Here is a 15,257-nt window from a genome sequence, read left to right as displayed (position 1 = left end):
AAAGTCCCATTGTATGGCCGAAAATGGCCCCTAAGCCTTTTTCAGTGTTTGAATGGGTGCAGGTATAAGTCTAAACATATTATGTTCTAAGCAGCTTGCACAAGTATTTAAAATGGTGAGCAACTTCTGAAAGATGAGGGGCATGCCAATCACAAAAAAATCTGTTTTATTAAAGCATTTTTGTTCAAATGAAAAGGTAAATAGTAGACTTTGGCCAACTGAGTTAAGAAATTTTTCAGGGCTACTAATCGTCCATCTTCATGGTGCCACAAAAGGTCCAGTGACTGACTGCAGCCATCATTTTTACACCTCTTTCTTTCAGAGTACTCTGATTCTGAAAAGACAGCAACTCCTGCAAGGAAATGTCATTGTTAGTTTTGATTACCTGCTACAAAAAGAAATGTTCATCTAAAATCTTTGCATATTTTGGCGAATGTGTTTGAATAGGAGTGAGAGAATCTACAATGGTTAGAAAATCCACTGCAGTCTGTGAGTGTACTACTCTTATGGTAGATTTAGCCTTGCTATCTCTAACTGCTGCTGGATTTGGTACTTCTCACAATGGATGCATTTGTGTAGGAGGTACATGATATCAGAGGAAGAATCAGAATCTCTATCATCTTCTGCATTTTGTTTGGCGGGGGTATCTACTGATAATCCCCCTCATCCATGGCAATTGGAAACTGGGTAGTGATTTGTTTAATCTTTTTCCAAGTGTTAGCTTTTAGTAACAAACTTTTATTAGGGAATCTTTTTAATTTTCCCATATACTTAGCACTATTTCTGTGTTTATATTGTGAAACATTTGTTTTCCTTTATTATCTATTTGCATCCTGTTAACATTAGTTCTGTGTTTATATTGTGAAACATTTGTTTTCTTTATTAGCTATTCGCATTAACATTTGATCTGATGATGTTACAATGAGTACTGAGTGCCACTGTTGACAGAATCTAGTGTTATAAACCAACCCAAGGGAATTATTAGAAGTACTGGAAGTAACTTGGGCTATATCTGGGGAAGTGGCAATTGCTTCTGCCACATTTACCTCTATGCACTCTCTGTGAGAGCCCAAACTATCAGCTTCTTCAGGCAGTGGTTGGTCATAAAGTGGAAGGGATGCAGAAGGGAATGGAGGCCATTCATCATCTGATGATTCTGACTGTAATTGGTAACGTCTGTAATTGTCTTAATGGAAACATATCCCAGGAATGGAATTTCTCATCTGCACATTTTTGTAATGAGCTGACTGTTCTATTAGCTGCCTGCAGCTATGACTTTAACCTAGCTGAGTTATATTTTAGACATCTAACTACAGATTCATTTTCCTTATTTTTAGCTTCTTCTTGCCAGTTATTAAATGCTGACTAACAAGATGCTGGTATCTTATTACCTTTTTGTTTCAGTTTATTTTTTAGATTTTCTAAAATGTTCTTATCAGAAGTACCCTTTTCTGGAAACTGTAAAACACTGTCATTTTTAGTGGGGCTCAGACCATTTTATCAAATGACAACAACTGTCCCCTCCTTATTTATTAAACTAATACCTGTCTGGAGCCCCATACTCTGGCTCTTTTAAACCACTTGTACTGATGTCCATTATTAAAAAAAGGCTCTCATACCAAAGGGAAAGGTATGCAAATCTAATTCTAAATTTACTCTCATTACGAATGAAGGAATCCTCTCGGTTCCTTTTCTTTGTTTTTGATTGAATACCCGCTGTCACACTTGAGAAGGATACTCTGTCCTTCTGACAAGGACACTCTGTCCTTGTATTTTATTGACTAGACTGTGAAATAAACTTTATGCTGTTAGTGCAGTAGATCACACGTGCAAACAGTTTCTCAGACACATACAGTTTACCTGTCACCTACAATTAAATCTAATGGAGGGATTGTTAGTAAAGCTTTTCTGTAGAGACTTCTTTTATATCCATGCTATTGCCTTAATGAGTTCATAAACTCAGCATTTAAGTCAAGTATGGCTAAACTATGAATATAAATGTAGGAAGATGTAGGAAGTTAACACTTATGTTTCAGACTATATCTTTATAAGCTCAAGTAAAATGATATTATGGGTAGAGATGTTTTTGATGAAAAGAATTCATGCAGTTCAGATGCAAAATGTCTATGTGCAGCTGTTTGCAACAAAAGCATAGCTAACAGAATAGTCACTCAGATAATGCTGAAAACATGCAGAGGAAGCGCACATACATACACACAGAGAACAGTTACAGGGGCATTCAGCATAGATCATAGAACAGTATTACGTCTAGTACAGGCTAGGAGCAGTAAAGTGCTAAATGTTCATATTCAAGTTCATTGTACACAAAATCATCATTTTAATGTCAAAGAAGCCAGTCAGTGTAGAATATCTGACTAAAAACATAAGACAGAAAGTGTAGAATGTGTCTTACAAAATCCATGTCATTTTGTAGATCTGTGCTGATCTGTGTGAAGGCTGAGGTTATCTGCTGGGAGAATAGAACATAAAGATTTCCTCTGAAGCAGTACCTGTCACTCCTCACCAAGAAATATTTCAGATTTGCTCAAATCTAGGACTGATCAAGATCTAATGTGTGTAGAAACTATGTAGTCAAACTGAGAGAAATTATAGTATGTTTGAAAAGTATATTAAATGTCATAAAGTAGGACAAAGTGAGATATCTCTAGTACCTAAACCAGTAGAAATAAGGAGTGTTATCTTATCAAAACACTGAAGAGTCTGTAGCTATTATTCCAAATTCTAAACAATTTTCTTCCTTGATGAAACCAGAGGATTCAGCATATCAAGTTGGGGTAAAACCATTCCAAACTTGTATCTTTAAAACACCCTTTGGTTAATACAGGCTTTTAAGGGTACCAAGTGGGATCTGATCAGCTGCAAAGTATTCAAGTAGGATTGCAGCAACTGTAATTGATGCACTTGATGGAATAGTCAAAAAGTTATTATAGTCTAGCCTGGCATTCTACAAGCAGGACCATAACTTGAACCTAATGAAGCTGCCAGATAGATTGAGTTCTCAGTTTAATTCTTAACAAAGATCTTTGTGACTTTTCTGAAAGCCATACTGCAGATGGGCTATAACTGGATGGCAACAAAATTAAAGCTGTAGGTGCGGTGCTTTTGAAAGAGTGTAGAACAGTTGCTTATACATTTTTTTCACTATGTCATTTTTATTAAAAAAATGACTCCTACATCCAACAGATATTTGTTCCAACTTTGCCAGTAGCTAGGCAGGTTAATATATGCAAGCACTAATTACATATTATCAAAATAAAAGGGGAAAAAAAAAAGAAAACACAACCCTCCTCTCCACCAATATACATGACTGCACAGATGATAATATTATCTGCAGCATGATCTTTATTCCTGACAGAGGTACATCAAATCAGTGTCAGGTCACTTTCTACAATGTGTCCTCACATTGCTAGACTCTAGTTAGTTATCTCAGCACACCATTACCATCAAATCAAAGACATATTTCTCTCTGGATGAATCCAGTTCTGATGCACCACACCCTCTCCTGCCAATCCTTCCTCTTGCTTTCCCCTTATATGATGACCACTGTCTCCACCCTCCTTCTAATTACATGTTACTCTCTCCCCTTTACCAAAAGCCATATCCCCATTAAATACCTTCCTTTGTAGATATTGCCCAGATCCTCAGTATCTTATTGACCCAACCCCCAACTATTCTCAATGATAACAACTCTTCACCCTTACAACTTTGGTAAAGTTCATGTAAACCAGACTGGCAAATAATTCAAACTCTGCTCTTCAATGAAACAACTCTTTTCTTGCACTTCAACCCTGAAGAGACACAAAAGCCCATATGATCACTACTGTCTTCTCATATACCTCCACTTTAATAGGTTTCTCTAAAGCAGCCTAACTTTACAGTAATGTCACCACATATGTATGTTATCTACTTCATCATTTCCATGTCTCCAACACACTGCGGATTCTTACCATCCTTGTTCCTTTACTCTCAAAGTGGTGTTATGTACTACCTATGAAGTAGTCTGAATTTTTCAATACATTGTGGGCCTAGCCTCTTCAATTTTGCCACTATTACTCAACCTCTAATCTAGAGATAATCTTCACCCCATAAGGGATTTTTTTTTTCATCCAGGCAGCACACAGCCTCTTAAAAATTTCCTCCACCAATAGTGTATACATCTAACAGGGCTGGCCTTAGGTGAATTAGCACCCTAGACAAAGGGCTGCATAGGTGTACCCACACTGCCCCTACCTCCTCCCATGCACATCACACATAGCATCCCCAACCCCCACCACCTTCCTGTCTTTAGATCAATATGTATGTATACCTTTAAGAACCTTTCTAGAGGCTTGCACAAGTGTAGACATACTGAGCATGTGCAAGCCTGACTGCCATTTTGTAGCAAGCTGTTAAGATGTAAGCATGTATGTCTGTGAAGTCTGTCAATCAGTTTGTTTATATTTTGTACTGTTGCTATCCATCCTGATGTGTTTCTGTGTAATAAAGCATAGAAACAAACTACCCTGCCTGTTCGTCTTCAATTGCAAACCAAGGCAAGTGACATGGTGTCAGAATGTGATCTAGAAATCCAGATTATGAACTGAGGCACTCAGTTAATGAGGGAGGAATACAGAGGAATGGATCATCCCTACTGCACGTATAACTCACAAAAACAGGTCATAAACATATCTCAGGTATCAACGCTTACTTAAATGATTTCTAATTGGCAAAATTTAAAATGAATTTCTAAGTAAATGATATTTCTGAAACTGTGACATAATGAAAAAAAAATATTCAAATAACTATAGAAAATGTTTTAAATAATGTCCAAAGCACATAAAATGAATAAAACAAGGAAAACAACCACATTTTGTTCTCTATGTGCTACGTTTTCTCATTAACTAAAGTTATTCAAGATATCCAAAGTGTATGAAGTGTTCACATTTGTGCAGCATTACACTACAGTTATTTCACAAAATACAGCCATTTCAAAACATATTTCACAAAGTACAGTATTTGTAAGCATTTATTGTGCATTTGAATGTTATTACAAGTGCTGGCTGTACGTGCATGTTTGTACAGAATTACAAGGGATACTTTTTCAGTGTGTTTGGACATACTTTGTTGACATGGCAGATGGATTTCAAAACCCAGGTCCATTTGTATTTGATAATAATATAGCAGAGAATTGGAGAGTGTTTGAGTGAGCAAGAGTACAATATTTTCATACAATGTGCATTTTCTGATGAAGACGACAGTACAAAGGCATTTTTTCTGCTAAATATTGCTGGTCCAGAAGCCATAGAAAGAGATTATTCATTTGTGTATGCACATGCTGTGTTTGCAGGAGAGTGGGATAACCGCCATATAGTGGTACCGCCTGAGTCAAGGAAAGACTGTGAGTGCTTAAAACCTAAATTTAGAAAAATGTGTAACCCCAAATGAATTTTACAATGGAAAGGCACTTATTTTACACAAGAGATCAAAAGCCTGGGGAAATCTTTGCAGCATATATAACTGACTTGAGAAATAAAGCTAAAACATGCAGATTTGGTGATTTTAAGGGATGAGTTGATAAAAGATTGACTGGTGTGTGGTATTAAAGATGATGCTGTGAGAAAGATTTTGCTTTGTAACAGTGATATAACTTTGAGTAAGGCCATTGAGTTTTGTCAGATATATGAGCTTACAGAAAAGCACACAAATATGCATAGAAATGAGAAATGCATGCTTGCAGTATTTTCTAGTGCTCATGTTGATAGTATGTAGCATGTGGTTAAAAGAAAGAGTTCCAAGCACATGGCAGTAACTGTAAGCCCTGCAACAGTCACTGGGAAACCCCTTAGCTTTCTAGGAAATTCAAGAGTGTGCACATTCTCAGTGAGGCACAAAGATGAGTCAAGTCATAAGAGTGAGGGCACATGTTCACCTAGCCTCATTGCCTACTGTCGTAATTATAGTAGCAATCATGAGTCTAAAAGAGAAAAAGTGCTTAGCTTTTGGTCAACAATGCCACAGATGTAAAAGGTAGAATCATTTTCAAAGGTTTTGTAAATCAAATAAGGGACAATCTTTTATTAAAAGAGAACACTCAAAGAGACAAGTTGGTCTAATAAAAGTTGAGATGCTACTTTTTATGTTTATGGTGTGTCAGTGCTTAATGAAACAGTCAATGCAGTAGATTTATGGGCAAAGAGTGAAATATTTTGTACTGTTCATATAAATTGGAGACCCATAGAGCTCAAAGTTGACACAGGTTCAAAGTGCAATGTTATGTCAGCAGAAACATCTGCTAGAGTATGGGCTGGTTGGAATCTTGATTTGGCAAAGTGTGTGAAGCTTGTTGTTTATGGTGGTGAAGATATTTATACTGAATTTTCAGTAGTGCTTTCATGTTTCTAAGCTGGGAACAGCTATGAATTACAATTTTGCATGGTCAAAAGGTACGTGCAGGCATTATTAGGCCTCAGAGGCAGTTTAAAAATGGGACTACTTTCATTTAATAAGGAAGCCCATCATGTTAGCTTAAAAGACCACTGTTCTAATATTATCCAGTCTATTTTTTCTACATATGCTGATCTTTCTGAAGAAAACTAGGCAAACTCTCAGTTGTGTACTCCATGAAGTTAGAACCTGAAGTTAGTTCTGTTGTCAGGCCAGCCCAGAAAGTTCCAGTACCTATGCAGAGCAGAGTCAAAGCCAAGCTAGATAAAATGGTGCAGCACAGTGTGATTTGTCCAGTAGGTTCATCAGCCCCTACTGAATGGGTATCCTCCATGGTTGTAGCTCATAAGAAAAGCTCAGATGATATCAGAATGTACATTGATCCATGAGATTTGAACAAAGCATTGAAAAGACCTCATCATCCAATGTGTACAGCTGAAGAAGTTGCTGCTCTTATACTAAATGCCATTGTTTTTTCTGTCTTAGATGGAAAGATTTCATTTTGGCAAATTTTACTTGATTGAAAATTTTCATTGCTAACCACTTTCAGTAGTCCTTTTGGCAGGTACAGATTTTTGAGAATGCCATTTGGGATAAATTCTGCCAGTGAAGTATTCCAGTGTGCAATGGAACAATTTTTTTCTGGGTAACGGTGTGCTACTATAGTAGATGATATTCTAGTAGGAGGTAATGGTGAAGCTGAGCATGACAGAAACCTTAAGAAAGTTCTGGAAAGAGTATGTGAAGTCAATCTTTAAGCTCAGTCCTTAGAAGTACAAATTCAGGAAATGAGAAGTTACTTATGTTGGTCATTTATTTACCAGTTCAGGCCTACGACCAGATCCTTCAAAGTATACTGCTATTCTTGAGATGCTAGCTCCAGGCAATGTTCAAGCCTCACAATGTTTTCTTGGCATGGTTAACTACCTAGGCAAGTTCATATCAATACAAGAGCTCAATATAAGAAACAAGAACTAAATATAAAAATATAATTATAGAAGTGCAAAATGGACAATTTATACTATTCAGAACAAAATTAATTGTTAAGCACTGTAATGCCTTAGCATTATGGACAGATAAAAGGAATAAAAATGTGTTAAATAAACTGTATGGACAAGTTAGGAGGAGGAGGAGGAACTTCAAATGGAATTTCTGTTAAAATAAAATGGATTCCTAATGGTCAAGATGGTGGGCTGATAAAATGGAGAATGATGAAATAATATCAGAATACTTGCTGTACCAGAGAAAGTTGAAGAAAAGTATATGGTAAGCTTTCTGATGACATAGAGTCCCAAATACCTAACATTGACTGACAGTGTATCTTGTGGCATAGAGTGAGCTCAACAGGCTACAATACAAATCTCTATAAATATAGGAAACGAAAGACCAAGATCTGTAATTGTTAAATGTCTTTTATGTTTAAACAAAGATATGGAACTTAGATCTGCATGGAGCAACATTCACATAAATCTTGGTATGAATATTGTGAGATTTTTATAACAACTATTCAGTGAAAAAAATGGGAGAGCTGATTGGCTTTTGGTGAAAACTTTGAGAAAAAATAAGCATAAAAACTAATCTCATTTTTCCATCAAAAATAAACAAAGAGTTGGCATCAGGTACTAAAATACAATAGAATAGGTAGCTAATTTTGTACAATACCTTAAAATGATTCCAGAAAGTAAGTTGATGGAATGAATACAATTATTCCTTAAAAGAACACTTGATAAAAATCAAAACACAAACAAAACAAACAAACAAAAAAAAAAACAAGCTCTAACATTCTAACACTTAAAGACAGAAAGAAGAAATATGAAGAACATAAACTGCTAGACTATAAGATAAATGCAGAAACAACAGAAATGTTAAAGGACTGTAAAGGCATATAGATATATATATATATATATATATATATATATATATATATATATATATATATATATTCAAAATTATTGAGTTAGCTGTTAAATTAAGTATTTTTTTGTCAGGGAAACACTGAAAGTTAGTATAATTATTTTATAAACAGAATACTTGCCTGCCAAGGGGCTGTCCTCATATATTGAAGTAAGCCAATATAACATAATAATATACTATCTAGACATTTGTTGAAAATGGTTTATGTTAATTAATGACACATATCTTTAAATATAGTCAAATAATTTGATATGTTATATATATAAAAACAAGTGACAGCTTAAGATGGCTTTACAGAATCTTACTGTTTACACAGACACCTTGTAGAGTAGATTCATAAATACATAACTGATTAGTGACTATACAAGGGGAAATGTTTGTGCTATGTTTCTGACTTAAATACAATTCTTTAAAGATGTAATTTAAACATTTCTCCTCATCACAAATCAGGACATTAACTGGAATCCTAACACAAGTAATACATTCTGAGGAGAGAAAAAAATCTCCACAAAAACATGGCTGACAGTACGGACATTTCTTAAACAATAGACATGAAGAGAATGTCTTCTTTTGTTACCTGCACTATATTAAAAGGTGGGAAAATGCAGTGGTGCAGCAGTAGCATTGTTGCCTCACAGCAAGAGGTTCTCCCATTTGATTCTCGGCTGGAGCACCTTCTGTGTGGAGTCTGCATGTCCTCCCCGCGGTCGAGTGGCATTCGGAAGACATGAGTAGAATGGGCGTGCCTTCGTTAAAAGTTGGGCATTGAGCTGGCACCATGAAAATCTACTGCCAATCATTAGCAGACCAGAGTTCTGCTCTGGCGACCCCTAACCGCGAAAAGCCGAAAAAAACAATAAACAAATAAATTTCAAATATACTTTGCATGTCTGTGTTTCTCTTGATATGCACAAAGTACAGCCATATCATACATATTCATCTTTCTGCTTGATTATCGTTTTAAAGTATATAAAAATTAGTTGAAATTACCCTAAATAATCACTCAATACTATATAGTCAAAAACTGGTACTTTTCCATTATTGGGGCAACACTTTAAACGTGGTTGGTGAGCTCCAAATGTAGTGTCTTTTCATTTCTTTTTGGTGTTAATATAACCAGGTTTGTGAAAAATGTACAAGTTACATCTCCTTTTTTTCAATATTCCCATTTAATTATTTTGCACACATCTGTTTAGATTAACAGCAAACATACATGGCAAGACACTGAATTCGGAGCTCAGCAACCACGTGTAAATTATATATCGGGCCAACAGTTACAATGACCACAGTGAGATTCCTTAAACAGAAGATTATAATTGACTGCTAGTAAAAGTTCCATGTTGTAGTCATGCTTTCCACATATGAGATGTACTGTTCCTTGTTTTGCAGACAATAATTTAAGAGCTGTTTCCTAATAAAATTGACCATTGCAATACAAACACTGTTTATATGACAGTGATTTAAAGCTACTAACAATATCGGTAAACTCAACATGGCTTAACATCAGAAAAAAAACTGAGTCTTGTAATATGCATGTAGTTCTGTATGAAATGAAAATTCACATGGTCCGTCCTTCTAATGCTCACATTACTGATTTTCCTTACCCGGAAAAAAAGCAAAAATGAGTTATTATCATGCAAAAACCTATAGTTTGCACCTTGGCAGATGAAATCCCCCCGCTGTTCTTTATTCAAAAGACCAAAAAAAAAGCATCTCCACTCCGTGTAGTCACAGTACGTACTTTACATTTTAATCTGATTTAAATAATAAATAAACATTGCTTTTCTATAGCTAAGTGTGCTATCCACATTAAAAAGGAAAAAACTAGATGAAGCTAAATTATCTAAATTAAAGCCAGCGAGTTGAATGGGGAAGGGAGTGACAGAGGCCGGGCATGGAGGTGTGGTGTGTGATAGCCAATCAGATCATGAGTTGAGAACTAAACAAACGCGATTTAAAGTAAGACATTTTATTGGGAGATAGTTCATTTTGTGCAATTAATGTAGGGCAAATATCAGGATAGTATGACAATTAAAAAAAATCTTATCCAAATTTGCTATATTTATTTATTTTTTTCATTTCTGTCTTTGTAACTTATTGGACAAAACACTTTCAACCCGATCTTTCAGCAGAAATTTAGTACCTTAAGACGTCTGTTAACCAGGTGTGTGTAACATTTAAAATTAACTTATTTTTTTTTTAATTATTATTAAGGCAAATAATTTTTACACATATGTGGTTAACAGACATATCAAGGTACTGGATTTCAGCTGAATGATCGCATTGAAAGTGTTGCCCCGATAATGGAAAAGTACTCAAAAACTATTGGTTAAATTCATGAATATGTAAATAATCACTCAATACTATATAGTCAAAAACTATTGATTAAAGTCGTGAATATGTAATTACCTATTAAGTATTTATGATACAACTGCCCAGGCATGTATTTAAATTAATATGGCACTGATCAATGTATATGCTGTACATAAACTACTCACTAAAGCAAAATCACACTCATTGTTTAGAATATGATTGCATAATTATACTTTTGTGGAGAGAATTGACAGAGGGAAAATTTAATAAATACTGCAAATTTTCTAAAATACAAAAAAAGATGACGAGAATGTTCATGTTGGTGGGTGCTACTGTGATTATGTGCAGAAAAGGCATGGAGGCATGCAATTATAATTATTTCTTCCCAAAAAAATAGAATGTCATTTAGAATGTTAATCCAAGTGCTTCACTTTACTTTGGGTGTAGGGATGGGAGAACAAAGTAATAACAACATGTGCCTGATAGACTGAGCATTCCAAGTAAAGAAAATGGTTTCTCTTGTAAGCTGTGTTGTGCTAGCAGGCAAGAAGCGTAAAATATACAACAGGAAAGTCAGCTTGCAAATATAACTTGAAACTATGTTTTTGATATAAAATGTAGTTATTTAATATGTATTAATTGGCCTAGCTGAGGATTTATTTAGAATTATTGAGAATATGAAGTAGAATGACCTTGAACAGTCAGTTAATTTGAATATACAAAATATTGATTGTACTCATGAATAAGCTATTATCTAATGAATGAAAATGTATGAAAAGGTTGCACAAAACATATAGTATATCTAACCTAACATATTGCTGATTAATGTATATCTATTGCCCACATTTCTCCTCAAGCTTAATTTGATCACTTATTCATGCATTTTCATTACTAGGGAGAAGTTTGAACAGAAGAGTCAAAGATAGAGCAACTTTACTAAACTACAATAGATGTTGTGTCTTTCGGCTTCCCGGTTAGGGGTTAGATAATGAGACTATATACAATGGATATAAAAAGTGTACACACCCCTGTTAAAATGCCAAGTTTTTATGATATAAACAAATGAGACCACAATAAATCATTTCAAAGCTTTTCCCAACTTTAATGTGACCTACAACCTGTACAATTCACTTGAAAAAAGAAACAAATCTAAAAAAATATAAAAAATGTACAATAAGCTGGTTGCACAAGTGTGCACACCCTTAAACTAATACTTTGTTGAAGCACCTTTTGATTTAATTACAACATTCAGTCTTCTTGGGTAAACACCTGCCATCAATTAAAGAGATTTTGATTAACCCCAAATAAAGTTCAGCTGTCCTAGTAAGAGTTTCTTGACATTTACTCAGTTGCCTGCTATAGTAAAAGCCATGGTTCACAGAGAGTTTACAAAGCATCAAAGGGATCTCACTGTTGAAAGGTAACAGTGATCAGTCAGGGGAAGGGTACAAAAAAATTTCCACAGCATTGGATATACCATGGAACACAGTGAAGACAGTCATCAAAAAGTGGAGGAAATATGGGACAATACTGACGCTGCCAAGAACTGGACGTCCCTCCAAAATTGATGAAAAGACAAAACAAAAACTGGTCAGGGAGGCTGCCAAAAGACTTATAACAAAACTGAAGATGCTGTAGGAACTTATGGCAAGTACTGGGTGTGTACTACATGTGATAACCTCCCATATTCTCCATATGTCTGAATTATGGGGTAGGGTTTTAAGATGGAAGCCTTTTCCTACACAGAAAAAACATTCAGGCCCAGCTAAAATTTGCAAAACAATATATCAAGTCTCCCAAAAGCATGAGGGAAAATGTGTTATGGTCTGATGAGACCAAGGTTGAACTTTTTGGCCACAATTCCAAAAGGTACATTTGGTGCAGAAACAACACATTGCATCACCAAAAGAACACCATCCCCATGGTGAAGCATGGTGGTGGCAGTTTCATGCTTTAGGGTTGCTTTTCTTCAGCTGGAACTGGGGCTTTAGTCAAGGTGGAGGGACTTATGAACAGTTCCAAATACCAGTCACTTTTGGCCCAAAACCTTCAGGCATCTGCTAGAAAGCTGAAGATGAAGAGGAATTTCACCTTTCAACACGACAATGACCCCAAGCATACATCCAAATCAACATAAGAATGGCTTCACCAGAAGAAAATTAAAGTTTTGGAATGGCCCAGCCAGAGCCCAGACCTAAATCCAATAGAAAATCTGTGGTGTGACCTGCAGAGGGCTGTGCACAAGAGATGCCCTCGCAATCTGACAGATTTGGAGCTCTTTTGCTAGGAAGAGTGGACAAATATTGCTAAGTCAAGATGTGCCATGCTGATAGACTTCTACTCAAGAAAGACTGAATGTTGTAATTAAATCAAAAGGTGCTTCAACAAAGTATTAGTTTAAGGGTGTGCACACTTATGCAACCAGCTTATTGTACATTTTTTATTTTTTATATTTTTTCACCTAATAGATTTGTTTGTTTTTTTTCTATTGAATTGTACAGTTTATAGGTCACATTAAAGGTGGGAAAAGTTTTGAAATGATTTATTGTGGTCTCATTTTTTTATATCACAAAAACCTGGCATTTTAACAGGGGTGTGTACACTTTTTATATCCACTGTATTCCTGTGTCATTATAGCATATGAAAGTAAAAAGATGCTTGTGAATGACCACGTATTTAAAAATATAGTGCAGTAGGAATAATATAATAGAAAAAATGTTTACTTGGCACATAAATACATGTTAAATACCTGCGACAGAGATATGAAATGGAGTATATAAAACAGTGACAGCACAGGCTGTGAAGAACAAATGATGGCACTTAAGATGTGTTTTATAAAATGTCCAAGGTGAAGAAATCATTGTGTTTCATTTCATCTCAGTAGTATGTCTGTCAGACTGGAGTCTTTATCATTACACAAGTGATGGCTTGATTACTATGAAAGAACTGATAAAAGTGAGAAGCTAATTTGAAATGTCTTTGGCAGGACTGTTTGAGGACCTTAAATCTGACATGGTACTAATGGCTATATATCTTTTAGCTAGACTTTAAGAAAAATAATTAAAGCATTTATCTGGAATGCTACAAAAGTTTTCCACTTCTGAGAGAAGAAATGCATATTTCTGGGACAGTGAGGGGGAAAGGAGAAAAATAAATATGATGAATAGAGTAGACATAATCACAAAGAGATGAGATTAGACATAATCACAAAGAGATGAGAGTAGACATAATCACAAAGAGATGAGAGTAAACAATCACAATGAGATGAGAGTAGACATAATCACAAAGAGATGAGAGTAGACATAATCACAAAGAGATGAGAGTAGACATAATCACAATGAGATGAGAGTAGACATAATCACAATGAGATGAGGGTAGACATAATCACAAAGAGATGAGAGTAGACATAATCACAAAGAGATGAACAGAATTTTTTCAAGTCATGCTGTGTTAACTTCTGCATATATAGAAGTTTTCCACTTCTGAAAGAAGAAATGCATATTTCTGGGACAGTGAGGGGGAAAGGAGAAAAAGAAATATGATGAATAGAGTAGACATAATCACAAAGAGATGAGATTAGACATAATCACAAAGAGATGAGAGTAGACATAATCACAACGAGATGAGAGTAGACATAATCCCAATGAGATAAGAGTAGACATAATCACAAAGAGATGAGAGTAGACATAATCACAATGAGATGAGAGTAGACATAATTGCAAAGAGATGAGAGTAGACATAATCACAAAGAGATGAACAGAATTTTTCAAGTCATGCTGTGTTAACTTCTGCATATATAGTAATATGGGATATACTAGAGTGTCAACTCTACAGAGATGACTATTATAGGAAATTGGCAGCCTATAGAACAAAGAATTGACCTTATTATTTATTTGCAAACCATTACTGAAGATGAATTAAGGCAAAAGAGACCTTTGGTGTGTTTATCTTCTTACTGATGCTATAGTTTTACAAAATCAAATTATTTTGCACCAACAAGACAGGGTCTTCTTACTTTTACATATTACCTTTTGCCAATGCACAGGTACAGCAGCATTAAGTAGAAAAATATCATTATTGACAGCTTGAATGGATAGTAAAATTAGTCCATCTAAGAATTGTTTTCTATACTAGTGTTATACTGTGTAGAGATACAATAAATTCCCGTAGTTGCCTCCTTCCTCTTCTTGTTCCCCTCCCCAAAGTCTTCCACTTTCCCTTTTTTCTCTTCCTTCTCTCTTCCCTCCTTTTAAAGTTTAGTAGGGACATGTATACTTTATACTCATATAAGTAGTAAATGATGGATCTAGGTATACAGGTGGACAGCAGCCCAAACTTTGACCATCATGTGTCCACGGTGGTAAGTAAATCATTCTATGTGGCACAACTTTTAAGCAAAGGTGTGGCATCCAGATCCAAGGAGATTACAGTCCCACTGTAAACAGCCCTCAGACCAATAAGTGAGTACAATGAACTATTCGGAATGTACTTGCCTAGGTACCTACAACAGCTGAAGTGGCCTCAGGGCTTCCTTATTAAAAAATACAGAGTGTTAACAACATGCTCTATGCAGATAGGCTGAAGGC

This window comes from Protopterus annectens, chromosome 2.part1, assembly GCF_019279795.1.
Source record: "Protopterus annectens isolate FY-2018-M chromosome 2.part1, PAN1.0, whole genome shotgun sequence".
In the NCBI taxonomy this organism is placed as follows: domain Eukaryota; kingdom Metazoa; phylum Chordata; order Ceratodontiformes; family Protopteridae; genus Protopterus; species Protopterus annectens.
The sequence above is the reverse complement of the archived record's forward strand: the minus strand, read 5'-3'. Positions refer to the sequence as shown.